The sequence below is a fragment of the Ambystoma mexicanum genome, chromosome 9, assembly GCF_040938575.1.
Source record: "Ambystoma mexicanum isolate Mex_15411 chromosome 9, UKY_AmexF1_1, whole genome shotgun sequence".
Taxonomy (NCBI): domain Eukaryota; kingdom Metazoa; phylum Chordata; class Amphibia; order Caudata; family Ambystomatidae; genus Ambystoma; species Ambystoma mexicanum.
In genome coordinates, this window is record NC_090931.1 from 189080247 (window position 1) to 189095783 (window position 15537).

The window sequence follows — 15537 nt, forward strand, 5'->3', positions numbered from 1 at the left end:
CGGTCTCCGGTTCAGTGCGAAGGCTCTATCTCGCTTCTATTTGTACTTGGAGTACAGATAACAGACAGAGCATTCCTGTTCCCATCATGCAAGGGTGTGAATGGTAAAGAGTATAGGTGTAGGAGGGTGGAATATGTAGGGTGTGAGGGGATTGACCCCATGAAAAAATAAAAGACTATGGGAATGCTGCGACCAGCACTTACGCCACCGCCAAAGCAAGGAAATGGTAGAAAGACCTAGAAGCCTCCTTTTAGCCATCCCACTGCTGGATCTCTACCATCTTCCAGTGGTGGCTCCCTGGTGTTATGTTTCTCTGTGTCTTCCCACCTAATAGATATGCAGTTTCTTATAGACGTTACTTGGCTAGTCGTCTTGATGGAACGGGGTTCTTCACTGATCATCACCATTACGCCTAGTTCTACCCTTCCTAGTCATAGTGTGTCCATAGCACCATCTCAATGCCCCTCCCCCCACTCCAAGGGTCAGGGCTTTGCCCCATTATGAATACTGCTTATGTTTCTGGGTAATCCAGTCACTTTTTTTCCTCCCCTGGAAAGGTGGGTGGGGTGTTGGCCGAAACCTTAAAGCCTAGAACCCTATTAAAGCAACAGAAGTTCCCGCCTCGGCGTAGGGATCCACCTCACTCTGCAAGGATTCTGCCCTAATGAGGTACTAGGTGGAATGAGGAATCTGGTAAGACACTGAGGTGCTTCCCGTTAAAGTGGGTCGACGTCATTTAGCATCTTCCCACCCAAAAAAAAAATTATGGTATGGCTACAACATACAAATGTGTCCAGCTATGGATGTGTTCTTTAGGCTGTGCATTCAAAGACACTTAAAGGACTACAAGACACATGACTTTTGTATCCAAGAATCTAGGGATCCTGCTCCGAAATTGGGTGCATTTCGCAACTCTGCTGAGCGCCTAGTGATATGGAAGGATGGGGGGCTCTGTATTCTTGGGGTGCAGGCCATTTGCTTTTAGTCTGCTCTATGTAAAAGTCTCTTACCTATGTATAATTTCTTATGTATAGGGTTAAAACTTAATAATGAAAGTATAGCATCATCAAGTTCATGGGTCAATATTACATTCTCAATGGGCACTCAATCACTGAACAAAACGAGCACCTTTGCAACATGCTCAAGCTCCCAAGCACTGGCTAGTGACCTTTACCAAACCGCATTCGTAAAAAAAGAATGTTTCTTTTGCTTTGATTCTGAAAGTGAAATTGACTAGATACTGCCAAAAGACACTTTTAATCTCAGTGAAACAGTGAGGGGCCGATTCTGATGTGCGTGTCTGGGAATTTGTTCAACCATGAGGGAATTTGTTCAACCGTGAAGGAGGAACACTTCCCTTACAAACATCATATTCTGAAAAAGACTGTGGTGCAGGGACATGACAGCCTCTGCGTTTGCAGGTGCCTGATTTATGCCTTGACAACAGCCCTAGCAACCATCAGGAATGCAGCGAAGACACATGGAGGGGATTCTCCTCCCAGCAGCACTGGTTTAGGATTCTAAAATAGGACTTAAAATACAGTACCTGTGAGGGGCATATAAACTCCACTGCACACTTATTCCCTTTATAGATATAACATTTCTTAGAGGCTGCACCACTTTTCTAGTTTAATTAAGAAAACTTTCTTAAATTAGAAAAGTGGCAGTCTTTTAAGAAATGCTTGCAATGCCACTGGATCACATGGTTCCCACACAACATGAAATTGTAGCAGCTTTAACTGCTTGAAAGCATGACATCTCCCCTCCAATTCTTCCACCCATTTCAGAAATGTGGTGCTGGAAACTGGAGGGGAGAATGTTGTATTTCCACACTCTTTTGATCATGAGCTCAGAATCGGCCCCAGAGATGCTAAGCTTGCAGCTTGTGTGCATGCAACTTTTCCTTGAGGGTCATTTTCAAGTTGAAGCAGATCGGTAACAGTGGCAGAAAACACAGTTTGTGCAACTTTTAGCAATCGGCCTCATTATGGTGCCTTAGTCAGACAGAGTTGGGGCACGTTGAGGACATACCATGTCTGCTTCCATTGCCCACTCTGCCTGACAAATGTGGGTGCCTTACCGCTAGCATGGATTTTCATGCTGGTGATAATGTGGATCAGGGTTGAAAGCCTGAGATCCAAATGTTCGAGGGAGAAAAGACAAAAGATTATTCTGAAACAACCTTCAGTCTTTTCTCCCCTCAACATTTCCAACTTTGCCCCACCCCGACCCACAACCCATGCTCACAATATAGTGAGCAACAGTGTGGGGGACACACCCGCAGCTCCCGCAGACCACCTTTTATTTTTTGGTGGCTTTTTTGGGATGGCTGCAGGGGCACCCCCGCAACCCCCACTCACAATATAGTGAGCAAGGGTGCAGGGGACACCCCCGCACCTCCCGCAGCCGTTAACACCACATGGGTGATTTTGTCGAACGTTTCGGCCATTCGGAATTTTCAAATGCCCCAAATGTGGCCGAATCACCCATTCGGTCTAATAAACTCGGTCATTTTGGATGATTCCGATAATGCAATGGATTCCCATGGAATGTCATTGAAACTACCACCTGGTGAAAGCAGGCAGATTCTATAGGGATCAATGGTAAATGCCTCCTGCAATCGTTAACTGCGGGAGGCATTTATACTTTTCCTCCAGCATAGCAGAAAAGTGAAGAGTAAAGTTGATTTTGTCTATATTTTAATATTCACTTTTTCGACTAAGTGGTGCAAATGAGAAATATTGCACAGAGGGGCCTTTTGCACAAAAGTGCAAACAGAGGCAGTCACCTCCATGCAATATATGTTTTAAATTTAAATGACTCACTATCTGCGTTCTACTGTCTCTGCTTTATGAGATGGTCGCCTGTTTGGTTAGCACCGCATATTCTGCGAAAAAGAGTGGGTGCTTTCCAACTATTACAAAAGGCGGGAAGCAAATGGAACCCAGGGGGTTTCGTACTGCCGTTGAGCAAGTGCTATCAATCAGCAGCGCTGCCACACATGGCCAGAAGCATCTTCCACACTTAAATGAGCCCTCTGGAAATGCCCCCCTTAACAGGGATCATTGTTGTCATTGAAAGGGGTGGTAAAAGGAAGGTGTATTGCTTATACGCCTCCATCTTTCTGCTGTACAATGGCATTAGAGTGCAGCAGACCAGAATCTGCATCTCTGCTTGGCTTTCCTCCTCCCGCTTGGAAGAGCACTTATGTTTATGCCTGCATGACATTTTCACACAAGCATACCTCCAAAGGATTCCAATGCAATACTCCTTGGTTTAGCACTATTGGAATCCATTTTAAATAAGGCTTCCGGTTTTATGGTATTTCATTTTCTGCCATTTCTGTCTGTATTTATCCATATTTATTTTTTGTTATATAAAAAGATAATTCACAACCAGTATTTTTCTGCATTCCTTCTAATAAAAATGCATTTATTAAAGCACATGTGCAGCCATACAGGAAAGAAATGCTAGCTCAATTTTTTCCAAAATAGCAAACAATTGCACCTGTCACTGCTGCTGCCTTAAGATATATGGTGGTGATAGATATAGGGCGGGAACCTTCTTTTTGTTAATGGGGGGGCTGACTCTAGAGGGGAATATGAAAAAGAACAGAAGGCAGAGTCACAGCTACCCCTCCCTTCAACGCACTGGTAGTGCTGGAAGACCTACAGAAGGCTAGAAGCTATTTAGACGAACCATATAAGGTCACACTTGCAGGATGAAACAATACTGGTAAACCAAAATGTATTCTAAGTTGAAAAACATAAAATCACAGAGGAGGAAGTGAAGATCATTATCATCCACGTATACATGAACCATGCAACGATGCACATAGCATGTGCGGCTAATGTTTTACAGTACAAACAATCACACTGCATTTGTTATCAATTACACTATGCATTGAGTTGCATGGTTCATGCATACATGGATGATAAAGAACAAAGAAAACGGGATAACAGACAAAGGGCAATCACTGAGTGGGAAAGGTTAGAAAGAAAACAAATAGAAGAGGAGGAACAGAAGTTAAGGGATAAGAGAATACAGAGACAAAAACATGAGGAGATACGAAGGGCAAACGAAAGAAGGGATATGAAGAAAAAGGAGGAAGACAGGGTGAGGGAGGAAGCAAGAAAACGTAGAGAACTTGATGATGACATAGAACGAAAAAGAAGGGGAAGAGGACGCGATCTCGATCGCCTGGAGAAGGAGGTAAGGAATCCCGATCCAGAAGTAGCATGGGAGGACTCAGAGGACTTCTTTCCGGAATATGAGTCATTACCAGGCCCATCTAGAATAATCTAGAGGACGTGTTTGACTCTAGAAGCATTGGGGAAGCGATTGATAAAGTTTATCTGTCATGATGCCTACCCCCGGGCATCCGGATCGAGTCCATCAGCCCTGGGAGCAGGCATCCAGATACTCATTAAAACCCCAACAGCCCCGGCTGGGGGCTGTTTAGATTCAGTCCTGGTGCCTTAGGCGCCAGGCTCATCATAGAAATCACTCCTGGCGCCATAGGCACCCGGCTCATAGACTTTACTTACCTTATGCAGACCATGCTGCAAATGAGTCCAAGCCAACATGAGGCCTGGATGGGACTATTTTATTACAGGGACTATTTTTTACTCGGGTGTGGTTCTGGGGATCTTCTTACCTGGGACTACTTTGCAGGCTATTTAAACCACGCCCGAACAGCAGCTCATGCTTCGTGTAATTCTGCATCCAGCAGCGAAACGCTCACCGTGTCTGCAAGTCAGCATCCAGTCTTCTGCCACACCCGCCCCGAATCCGGAGCTCCTAGACAAAAGGAAAAGAAAGGAGAAGAGGTTAGATCACGGACATTATTTAATTCTTTACCTGATTCCAGACCCAGCACATCTCTGAGCTTGGAAAGGACATTATTTCAGCACACGTCTCTTCGCCAGCAGCAGCGCCGCGTTATACTCACCAGTCCACCGCATCTTTCAACTCGGCGCTGCCTCCATCATTTTCTTCGTCGAAACCCAGCACCTGGGGGGAAAACAAAAGGAATAACAAGGTGAGACGAGAAAACCGACAAAGACAATCTCTTTGCCACCATAGGCTTACCTGCTTTACCACCGGAGGTATTATCTTTTAATTTGCTGCATCTTCCTATGCCGCACCTATAAAGGGAGAGAAAACAGCAAGTTAAACTCATGCAACTTTTACCGGACAGTGTTTGGTAATACAGACTCTTACCTGAACGCCATCAGATGCCTCCAGGCAATATTCTTTTGGACCCAGCTGCAACCTAACGAGGGAATGGAGCAAGAGTGAACATCAGACAAATTGAAGTCTTTGAACTTTATAGACACTGGAGTCAATATTCCTCCGGAACTCCTCCAGTACCTTCAAACCAGTGAAGTAACTGGTATCTACGCGCCCCTGCATGCCATGCAGGATGGAGAGCTCACAATTTAAAAACATAAGGTGAGGTTACCAAGAGGGGATATCGGAGGTGATTAGTGGGGAGAACGAGAACAGTTGGGGGGGCCATCACTAAAGTCCACGGGTGGCTAAATCCCTTTCTCCACTTGCAGCAGAATACTTCTACGAGTCCAGCAGACAAGATTATGCGGGCCAGTCCAGACTGTCATCTCTTCACTACGCATCACGTTGGTGGAGACCACAGCTGTCCAGGTCTGATCGACGCCCCTGTGGGAACCAGGTGAGCGTAAGAGAACATGAAGCCTATCTACAAATCCCCACCCGGGCGTAATGGAGACCTCAGAAACCAACCAACTAGCCCAATTGTTAGGAGAATTTAGGGCAGAAGTGCACTCCGCGCGCCAAGAAACTAATGCCCTCAGGCGAGAACTGATTGTGTCAAAGGAGCGCACTGATGATCTTGCCAGACAACTGCTGCAAACACCACTACCTGGACCTAGGGGGAATTCAACCCCCGTTTCATCGAGCAGCCCTGTGCAAGTGGTTCTACCAGGGAGCATTCCTTTAGCTAAACCCGAACGCTTTGCTGGGGACCCGAAAAGGTTTGCCGTGTTCATGAACCAATGCCGCTTGCACTTTTTATGCAGACCAGGAGCTTTTCCAAACGACCAAGCCAAAGTAGCCTTTGTACTGTCATACCTTAGTGGCAGCGCAGCGGATTGGTCAATTCCATTAGTCAACCAGGATGAACCTCTTCTTCGGGATTTTCAGGGTTTTCAATTGAGCATGGAAAGACTATTTGCCAGACATTCACAGGGACAGGCCCTGGATAACGAACTTCTATCCCTACGGCAAGGAAACCAGGACCTGCTAACTTATATTGCAACCTTCAATAGGTTGGTGGTGGAAACCGGATGGCCAGAGGTAAAGCGAATTACATTATTTCATCGTGGACTTCGGGGTGAACTCAAAGATGTTTTGGCCCAAGTTGTGAACCCACCTCAGGATTGCGCAGAATATATAGACTTAGTGGTCCAGCTAGACCACCGACTTCAGAATAGAAAAGCTAATCGAGCTAAGTTCGAGAATCGGGTATTGGTTAAACCCAATGTTACTCCCAAAGGAACAGATGCATCAGAACCAATGCAGATCGGGGGGGTTAAGAGACCCTTAACTCAAAAAGAAAGAGAAAGGAGACGACAGATGCAGTTGTGTCTGTACTGTGGGGCCTCAGGACATTTTCTACGGGATTGCCCTATAAAACCATCCAAGAAAGTAGTCAGAGTTGCTGATAGAAATCAAACAGAGCCTGATTCGGGAAACGACCACGCCCGACAAGCGTAGAGGTCCGCTTGCCGAGCTTAAAGAAGGACACTCAGACCTCGCACCTAATCATACCAATGGTCCTTATTGATCCAAGGCAGCCATCACGTATGCACGCAGTTAGGGCATACATTGATAGCGGGGCCGTAGGAAACTATGTGGACCACGAATTGGCTTCTATGATGAATCTACCTCTCTGCAAAAAGACCACTTTGGATGTTATCACCACAGTCGATGGAACTGAAATTGCCTCTGGGCCTGTAACTCATTCCACCACAGAGATGACACTGTTGGGTCAAGATGGGCATCGAGAGACTATTGTGTTTGACTTAATCAAAGCCCCGCAGTTCCAAATAATACTGGGGATACCTTGGTTGGAAACACATAATCCTTGTATTGATTGGCGAGAGAAGAGAGTAACCTTCCCGGAGTGTGCACACACCTGTTACCCGGAAAAAACCTTTAACAAAAGCCTGGCCACAGTCGCTAATCCAGTCATGCAGTTACCTCAGGAATATCAAGAATTCCAGGATGTTTTCCAAAAAGAACAGGCAAACACCTTACCACCTCATAGATCATACCATTGTCAAATCGACCTCATACCCGGTGCACAACCTCCATGCAGTAGGATCTACGCCCTTACGGAACCCGAAAACCGTCACCTACGACAATACTTGAGCCAATACCTTGCTAATGGCTTCATTCGTCCATCTAAGTCCCCCGCATCTTCAGCTTTATTCTTCATGCCCAAAAAGGAAGGTGACCTCAGAATGTGCATAGACTACCGCGAATTAAACCAGATCACGGTGAAGAACCGATATCCATTGCCTCTGATTCCCGAACTACTAGACCAAGTAAAGGATGCTTGCATCTACACTGAATTAGATCTCTGAGGGGCATATCATCTGGTACGTGTAAAGAAGGGTGACAAATGGAAGACCGCTTTTCACACCAAGTACGGATTATTCGAATATCAGGTGATGCCCTTCGGGTTGTGCAATGCACCACCAGTATTTTATGAACGATGTCCTTCGTGAACTCATTGACGTCTGTGTTGTCGTATACATAGATGATATTCTAGTGTACTCCTCCTCAGAATCAGACCACGTTAAGCACGTTAAGCTGTCCGGGTCCGATTGACGCCCCTGTGGGAACCAGGTGAGCGTAACATTATCATGGCATGAAAGCCCAGAAAGAATTGGAAGGGGAGGGAAAAAATGATCGACTTGAGAGTACACAGCTGTACGACATAGAGGGAACCTTATGTAGTACGAGGCCCACGAAGTTGTCTTTAGATAGACTGACTCTGTAGAGAGATGAGGAGGAGAGAAGTTATATGAGTTGGGCACAGGAAATGTCAGATGAGGACAGAGACACCTTCCGTGGAGAAGAGAGGGGTGATGTATGTGGTCCTGGGGGTTGCTTTACAATGGATAAGGAAGTGAGATGGTCAGATTTAGATGTGCCTATACCTCGGGCGTCAAAATCGTTGACGCAGTCAGACCAACCTAAAGGGCAACCCCATGGTGAGAGGGGGGAGTCGCCACCTTATGTGAGCAGATTAAGGTCGCTGCCAGGAAAAAGGCGGTGTGGAAATACTGTCCCTGCCTTAAATAGACAGACAATGGGAGATGAGAGTGAGTTTGGATTTTAACAGATTCCCTTGCTAGAGAAATGGGGAGCAAGACCCCAGTATATTCCTTGGCCTCAGCTGGACAAGGATAATTTAAGATGCAAACTTCTGAGTTTAACTTCTGGAGCTGGGAAATGGATACATGAATTAGAAAAGATGACAGGAGGAAATACATTGGCTATAGGGGATATTAAGGGACTCCTGATTGCCATCCTTGGAGAGAGAGCTGATGACGTTTGGTCCAGAGAAGGGTATGCTGGTGTTACTACGGTTAACACTGCTCATGACGGAGCACCATTTAATAAATGCAGAGCGGCACTCTGGAAAGTGCTTAGAGTATTGTATCCAGACACGTCTGATATGGGAGCTATAATGATGAAAAATATGCAGGAAGGGGAAGACCCGCCTGTTTACATTCAGAATTTTCAAGAGCAGTGGGCCATGGAGACACACAAAGCTTGGGGGAATTCTATACCTATGTTCTATCATATATTATACCAAGGGCTGCCAGACCCGGTACAGAAGCAGCTCAAGAAGTTAGTGGGTATGGGGGCAAAACCGTGACCAGAAATTCAGCTGACCATCACACATTATTGCAGACTTTTGCAAGAAAAGAATCGCAAAAAAGATAATACCAGGAAAGGCGAAGAGGCAAAGTTAGTGTAAAAATGTTATCTAAGTATGTTATTGAAGGGGCAATGATAACTAGTGGAGACGGATCAAATTCACAGCAGGTAACAAACATGCCACAGGGAAATAATCAACGGCAGTTTGATCAGGGCAATAATGGATTTGCTCCATGGCGAAGAGGGGGATTTCGAGGTAGAAATTTTCAATATAATCAGGGAAATTGGCAGAATAATTACGGGAACTTTCAGGACAATCAAGGAAGGTTTCAAAATATGCAGAATGACAATCAAAAGATGCAGGATGGGCAGAATAGGAGATTTCCACTTCCTGTATGTTGGGCATGTGGAATGACAGGACATTTAGCTTGTATGTGTAGAAGTCAAGGGTTTGTGCAGAATTGTCAATTTTCAAGTGAAAATTACTGTGATTGATTTGAAAAATGCATTTTTCTCAATCCCTTACACAAAGACTTGCAGGATTTTATGTCATTTACGTTCATACAGACTGAGTTAAAAAGAACAAGATTACCTCAAGGGTATTGTGAGTCTCCATCGATTTTCAATAGGTTTCTCCAGATGGATTTACGCAATATTGATCTCGAAAGTGTTGTGTTGCAATACGTAGATGATATTTTAGTTTGCAGCACTTCAGAGGAAGAGTGCAGATGTGACTCTGTTCAGTTGATGATTTTGCTTGCTGATAAAGGATATAAAGTTGACGAGAAGAAGTTGCAGTATTGTCAACAACAAGTGATTTCACATGAAGGGAAAAAGATTACTCCTGAAAGCCACACACAAAAAAGCACATGCAGAGATTTCTGGGATTATGTAACTATGTCAGAGCATGGGTTTTTGACTATAGCTCATATATAAGGCCTTTATTACAAGCTCTAAAGAAACCACAAGCAACGCAAGAGAACATTGTTTGGACTTAGGAGATGGAAGAAGGGTTTGAGGAATTGAAAAAAGCAATTTGTACAGCTCCAGTTTTAGGGAATTCTAATTATGCTGAGGAATTCTTTTTATTCTCGCATACGGATGGTACCGTTATGACAGCAGTCCTTACACAGAGAACCACATTGGGGTACAACCCCCTTGCATATTAGAGTGGGATTTTAGACCCAGTGATGGGGGGTCATTTTCTGTGCAAACAATCTTTGGCAGCCGCCACATTCGCCATTGAGATGGCTGCAAGCATAGTGATGGGATGCTCTATGATGTTGTTTGTTGAGCATGCAATATTTGCCATCTTGGAGAAACCGAAAGGGACATTGACTTCTCAAAGGGCTTGTGCCTACAAAGTAGTCATATCAAATCCGGCGATTAAAATAGTTTGATACAAATTAGTGAATCCTGCCATATTTGTAGCTCAGCCACTGGCAGAGGGTGAGCATGAGCATGAGCATGTGCATGATTGTTCGAACTATGAAGAGTTCTATGATGAAATTCCTAGGATAAAAGAAAATGCTTTGGCAGGGGGAGAAATTGTTTTTGTTGACGGTTCTTCATGGATTGATCAGAATGATGGGAAGAGATATACAGGTGCTGCTGTGATAAAATATTTGGTCAATGGGGAGTTTCAAACATTGGTAAGTGCACGACTACCATCTCACTATTCAGCACAGGCTGCAGAGTTAGTGTTGCTGATAGTCGCGCTTCGAGAATCATGCAGACCAGGAAGTAATGGTGTACAGTGTCTTCGCCTATGTAACGTCGATGGCACACGCAGGATTAGCACAATGGAAAAGGGGGGGCTACCTCCGAGTGGGTGGCATCCAGTGCAACTTGCTGCCTTATTGGATAGGCATATTAAGGCACTACAACTCCCAATAGCCATCACAGTCATTAAGTGCGCAGCTCACTCTAAAAAGGCAGATTTTATCTCATGTGGAAATCAAGCAGCACACGATGAAGCCAAACGCGCTGCATGTTCAGAAGACATCATGTCATTTGATACACCTAATGAAATTTAAAAAATTGTGGTAATGATGAGTGTGTCTGAATCCTATAGTAATCTTTCAAAAACACAATTAGAGGTTCAGGGAGAAGTACCTCAAGATGAGAAGGATCTATGGATGCCGAGAGGGTGTTATTTAAACCCCTCTGAAGCATTGTGGTGACAAGATAGCACTGGGAAACCAATAATGCCTATAGCCTTATTAAGGGTGGTGCTGGAACATCTACACTACCCTGCGCACACAACTAAAGAAAACCTTGCTGCAACTATTGCAGAGGATTGGTTTGTAACAGATTTGTTAGAACATGTTGCATTCTATGTAGTGAATTGCATCATTTGTCAAAAATTCACTGCTGGGCAGACATTGTGCACAGTTAGGGGAGTTATCCTGAGACCTAATGGCCCCTTTCAATATTTGCATATCGCTGCAAGTATGTAGTTTGTCTCTTTTCACAGTGGATTGAAGCTGGTCCGTGTACGCACCCAGATTCCACCTGTGCATCAAAATTCTTAGTGCGAGAAGTGTTTCCTAGATGGGGGATATGTGAAGTATTAAGGTCAGATAATGGCCCTCATTTTGTTAACACAGTCTTTGAGCTAATAAGTTTGTTGCTTGGTATAAAACACAAGTTTTCTTCGGCTTATCATCCACAAGGAAATGGGATCGGTGAGAGGCTCAATGGCTTGCTTAAAGAAAGAATAGCCAAGTTGAAGCTTACCTTAAAGAAAGAGTGGTTGCATTGCTTACCACTGGCATTATATGCATTGAGGAACCAACCAGGTTTGGACCACCATCTTACCCCCCATGAAATAGTGACAGGGAGGCGAATGAGGACACCCCTCACACCTCCATCCAGAGTTAAAAGTGATGCCCAGCCAAGATCAGATCTTTTAGGAGTGGAGCTGCGTTACTATCTTACCTGTATGACCTCAAGTATCTCTGTCATTTCAGATCAGCTACAGGGAAAAGGGTGTGGGGCAATACAGAACAGAGATGGAGATGCTTCAACAAGTGGATTACAAGAACTAAGAATTCCTAAAGTGTTTCCCAGAGATGCGATCCTTATCCGCAACCATACGAGAAAAAAGTGGGATGAGCCCCGCTTCAACGGTCCTTTTATCGTAGAAGACATCACGCCGTCTGCAGTCAGAGTGCAGGGCAGACGTGCTTTGACTTTTTTAGAAGACATAAAGATCTATGCTGGAAAGACTGCTTCACCCCCGCACCCTTAGGAAGCAAGCATCGAGGAAGAACCTCAGCACGTGCAGACCAGGTCTATGACGAGGAAGAAGGACGCAGAAGCTGTTGGGTAAAGACAAAGAGTTCATCGGACTTTGGCTTAGTTTCGAACACTCTTTTCAGTAATTTGGGGAAGAGTTAAGGGAAGATATCTGTTTGTGAGCCACAGGAGTTTATGACATTGGACATCCTTAAGCCTTGATAAGAAGAAAAATATGCCAGATCTTGATTTTGTTTTTGACAATTGGAAAAGGGTACAATACCCTGATTCATTCCTCACTGAGTTCTTGTTTGGATTTGCTCATGGTGGTACCCAATGACAATGTTACACAGATCATATTTGAAGTTTTTCTTTTTGTGTTGCTCACATATCTTGCAATTGTAGGTAGAACTACTAGTATACATGTCTTTCTGCAAGATCCTAAGCATGGTCTGATCGTAAGAAGATTGCTCACAGTGATTATTGAGCACGTTTTTTAACTTCCTGAATACAGTGAGGGAAGTGCAAATGCTCCTGTCAGCTGACAATGCACACAGACTGGTCAGCCTTGCATTTTATTACCTGAATGAAGAATGCCCACAGCTTGTTAATAGACACACAGATGTCCTCCCCTTTCTAAGGGACCCAAGAAATAATGCAGCATTGAATGAGATTTTGAGAGACATTATAGTACAAATAAATGCTTATTCCGAGAGAACTCTGAGATCTGAGTGAGGCTTTCCTTCGAGGGACAGAAGGAGGGATTGCTGGCTAAAAAGAACCCTTGTTTCATGCTGAAAGAAAATCATCATGTCGTCTGGTGAAAGGCCAATTCATGCGATCCACTGGGAATTAGTGTTCATTGTCCAATAAGCAATCAGTGGATCAAAGAGGTATTTCAAGTGAGATCAGCAGTATTCAGAATCAGGGCATAATGGTGCCATATTAAAGTTTTATTTTTCCTTCCTTAGGCAATAAAAATGGGCAGCATTAGTAGCAATATCGTCATGCCAGATCCAGAGAGAAGTCCAAGTTGTGTAAAGAATCGATGCTGTACACTTTCGTATCTCTGTGTTATTTATGCTTGCATTCTGTTTAATAATACTGCTTTCACTCACTGTGCGAACAGCCTATTACATAGATGTAAATGTAGCAAAAACTCTTGAGAATCTTCCTAAGCAGAAGGAAGGTGTAAACATGGCAACTATTAAGCAGACACAACCCTATGTAGTTATCCCTGTTCCAAAGAATGATGAAGTTACCTAAGTCTGAGGTAAATCTCACTAATAGTCAGTCACATGCTAAACGTGTCTTAGAGATTATGTTTGGAAGCCAGAGACAGGCTTTCCAAGGGATACAAAAGAAATGGGTGTTGAAAGGTGGACCTGCACAGAAAGTTCATGTAACCACACCCAGTCCACTGACAGATGTACCTATGATTGGTCCAGTTATAAGGAGTTATGCTGACATGTTGTATGAGATAATCATAGCAGATCATAAGAGAAGAATAAGACCTAAGAGAGATATTGGGGAGGATCAATTTAAGCTAAATGATTACCTGGATAGTACAGCACATTTGGGTAACAACATATGGTATCAACATATGAGGGAAGTGGGAAGAAGAACCTCAAATGAGGAATGCTTTGTATGTGCACTCCTACCTTATAGTATGGGGAAGTCTAAGATCTTCATAGCTATTGAAATAGACATCCAGACAGCACATTGTCTTTCTCACATGACACTTTGCCGAACAAGAGGCCAGTGTATGGGCTGTGATGCCTGTCTCAAATGGGCAACTGAATGGACAGATCCAGATGAAGATGATTATGTGCAAGACATGAAGACAAGAAACAGAGCTCACACCAAGAATCATTTGATCTGGTACGAGAAATCTGGAACGAAAGGAGCTGGAATCAGATGGGAAGTAAATAAAAGACTGGAGAGTCTGGAAAAATCTGCAGAAGAAATTTGTAGATGGAAGAACAGAGGCTAAATGCAGATTTGGGGATCAGTACTATCACCAGATGGATGGGAAGAAGGAGTGGTTATTGGCAGAGCCTGGGTGGTCATTAGTTGTTATAAACCAGCCATTGACATAGTGCAGAATGGTTGCAAACCACTATGGACAAGACTTGCTAAACTACTGACCTAGGTCAAAGACACAGGAGGACCCTTGCAGATAGTGCCTTTGGAGAGTGCAAAGCTGTGCTTTAGAAATAATGGCACAAGAAAAGTTGGAGAGAATCAGAACTGTGGTTGAATCTTTGATGTACCAGGAATGATACTTGGAGCAGCAGTAATTATGGATCATTATTGGGCTTGTGGATCCAGAGCATATATGAGGTTACCAAAGGATTGGGGAGGACAATGTTCACTGGTGAATGTTCATGTTCCAGCATTGGTGATTCCGAAAAGTGACTTAAACTTTGACAGTTTTACAAAAAGCAGATGCTCACCTGAGAAAGAAGAGATCTGTCGAGCTGATAAAAAGAATGAAGAGAGAGAACTATTTCTCAGCAAAATCTATAGAGGCTTTTGATACTATTCTTTATGAGCACAGACTATTTAGCCAGACAGCTTCAGTGTTTTCATTGATCTTCATGCCAAGTGTCCAGGTTGGAGCAAATATCAAATAGCTACAGATTACAAGATGGGAATTACTACAGACAATCAACACTACCATAAAGGGATTCAATGTTATCAGAGAAGAGCTGAGAGCCATACGACTAATGACTCTTCAGAATAGAGATGTCCTGGATATGATCACAGCTATGGATGGAGGTGTTTGTGTAAAAATTGGAGAATCATGTTGCACATTCATACCTTCTTATGATGATGAGAATGGAACCTTGACAGAGGCAATAGGTATGCTGAAAAAAACTCCACAGCAGATGATCGACGAAGTAGAAGACATTACTGATGACTGCTGGTTTGGATCATTTTTCTCTTGGGTTCCACAATGGATGGCAGGCATTTTTAAATTCCTTGGAGATCTGATACTAATGATATTGCTTGGATTTTGTGTGATCAAGACAATAATCTCCCAATGCAAGAACACATTCAATAAAGCCATAGGGATGAAGATTGTGATCGATGTTTAACAAGGGTCATAGGCCAAAGACTTGACAGGTGAAGAAATCAGAGACTTTGTGAAGGCCAGTATCCATGCACCTGAGGGGACTAAGTTCCTGTATCTAAAGAACCATAAGAAGAACGTGGGGAGATGGATTTGTTGTAGTCCAAAAGGACAGTGCAGCCTCATGACTTGGAACAAAGATGTCCATGTGAGGTCAGCAGGATGCCCGAAGGGAGTCATAAAAATATGGATCCCAAAGAAGCTCTTCTTCAGACCAAGATGTCTGG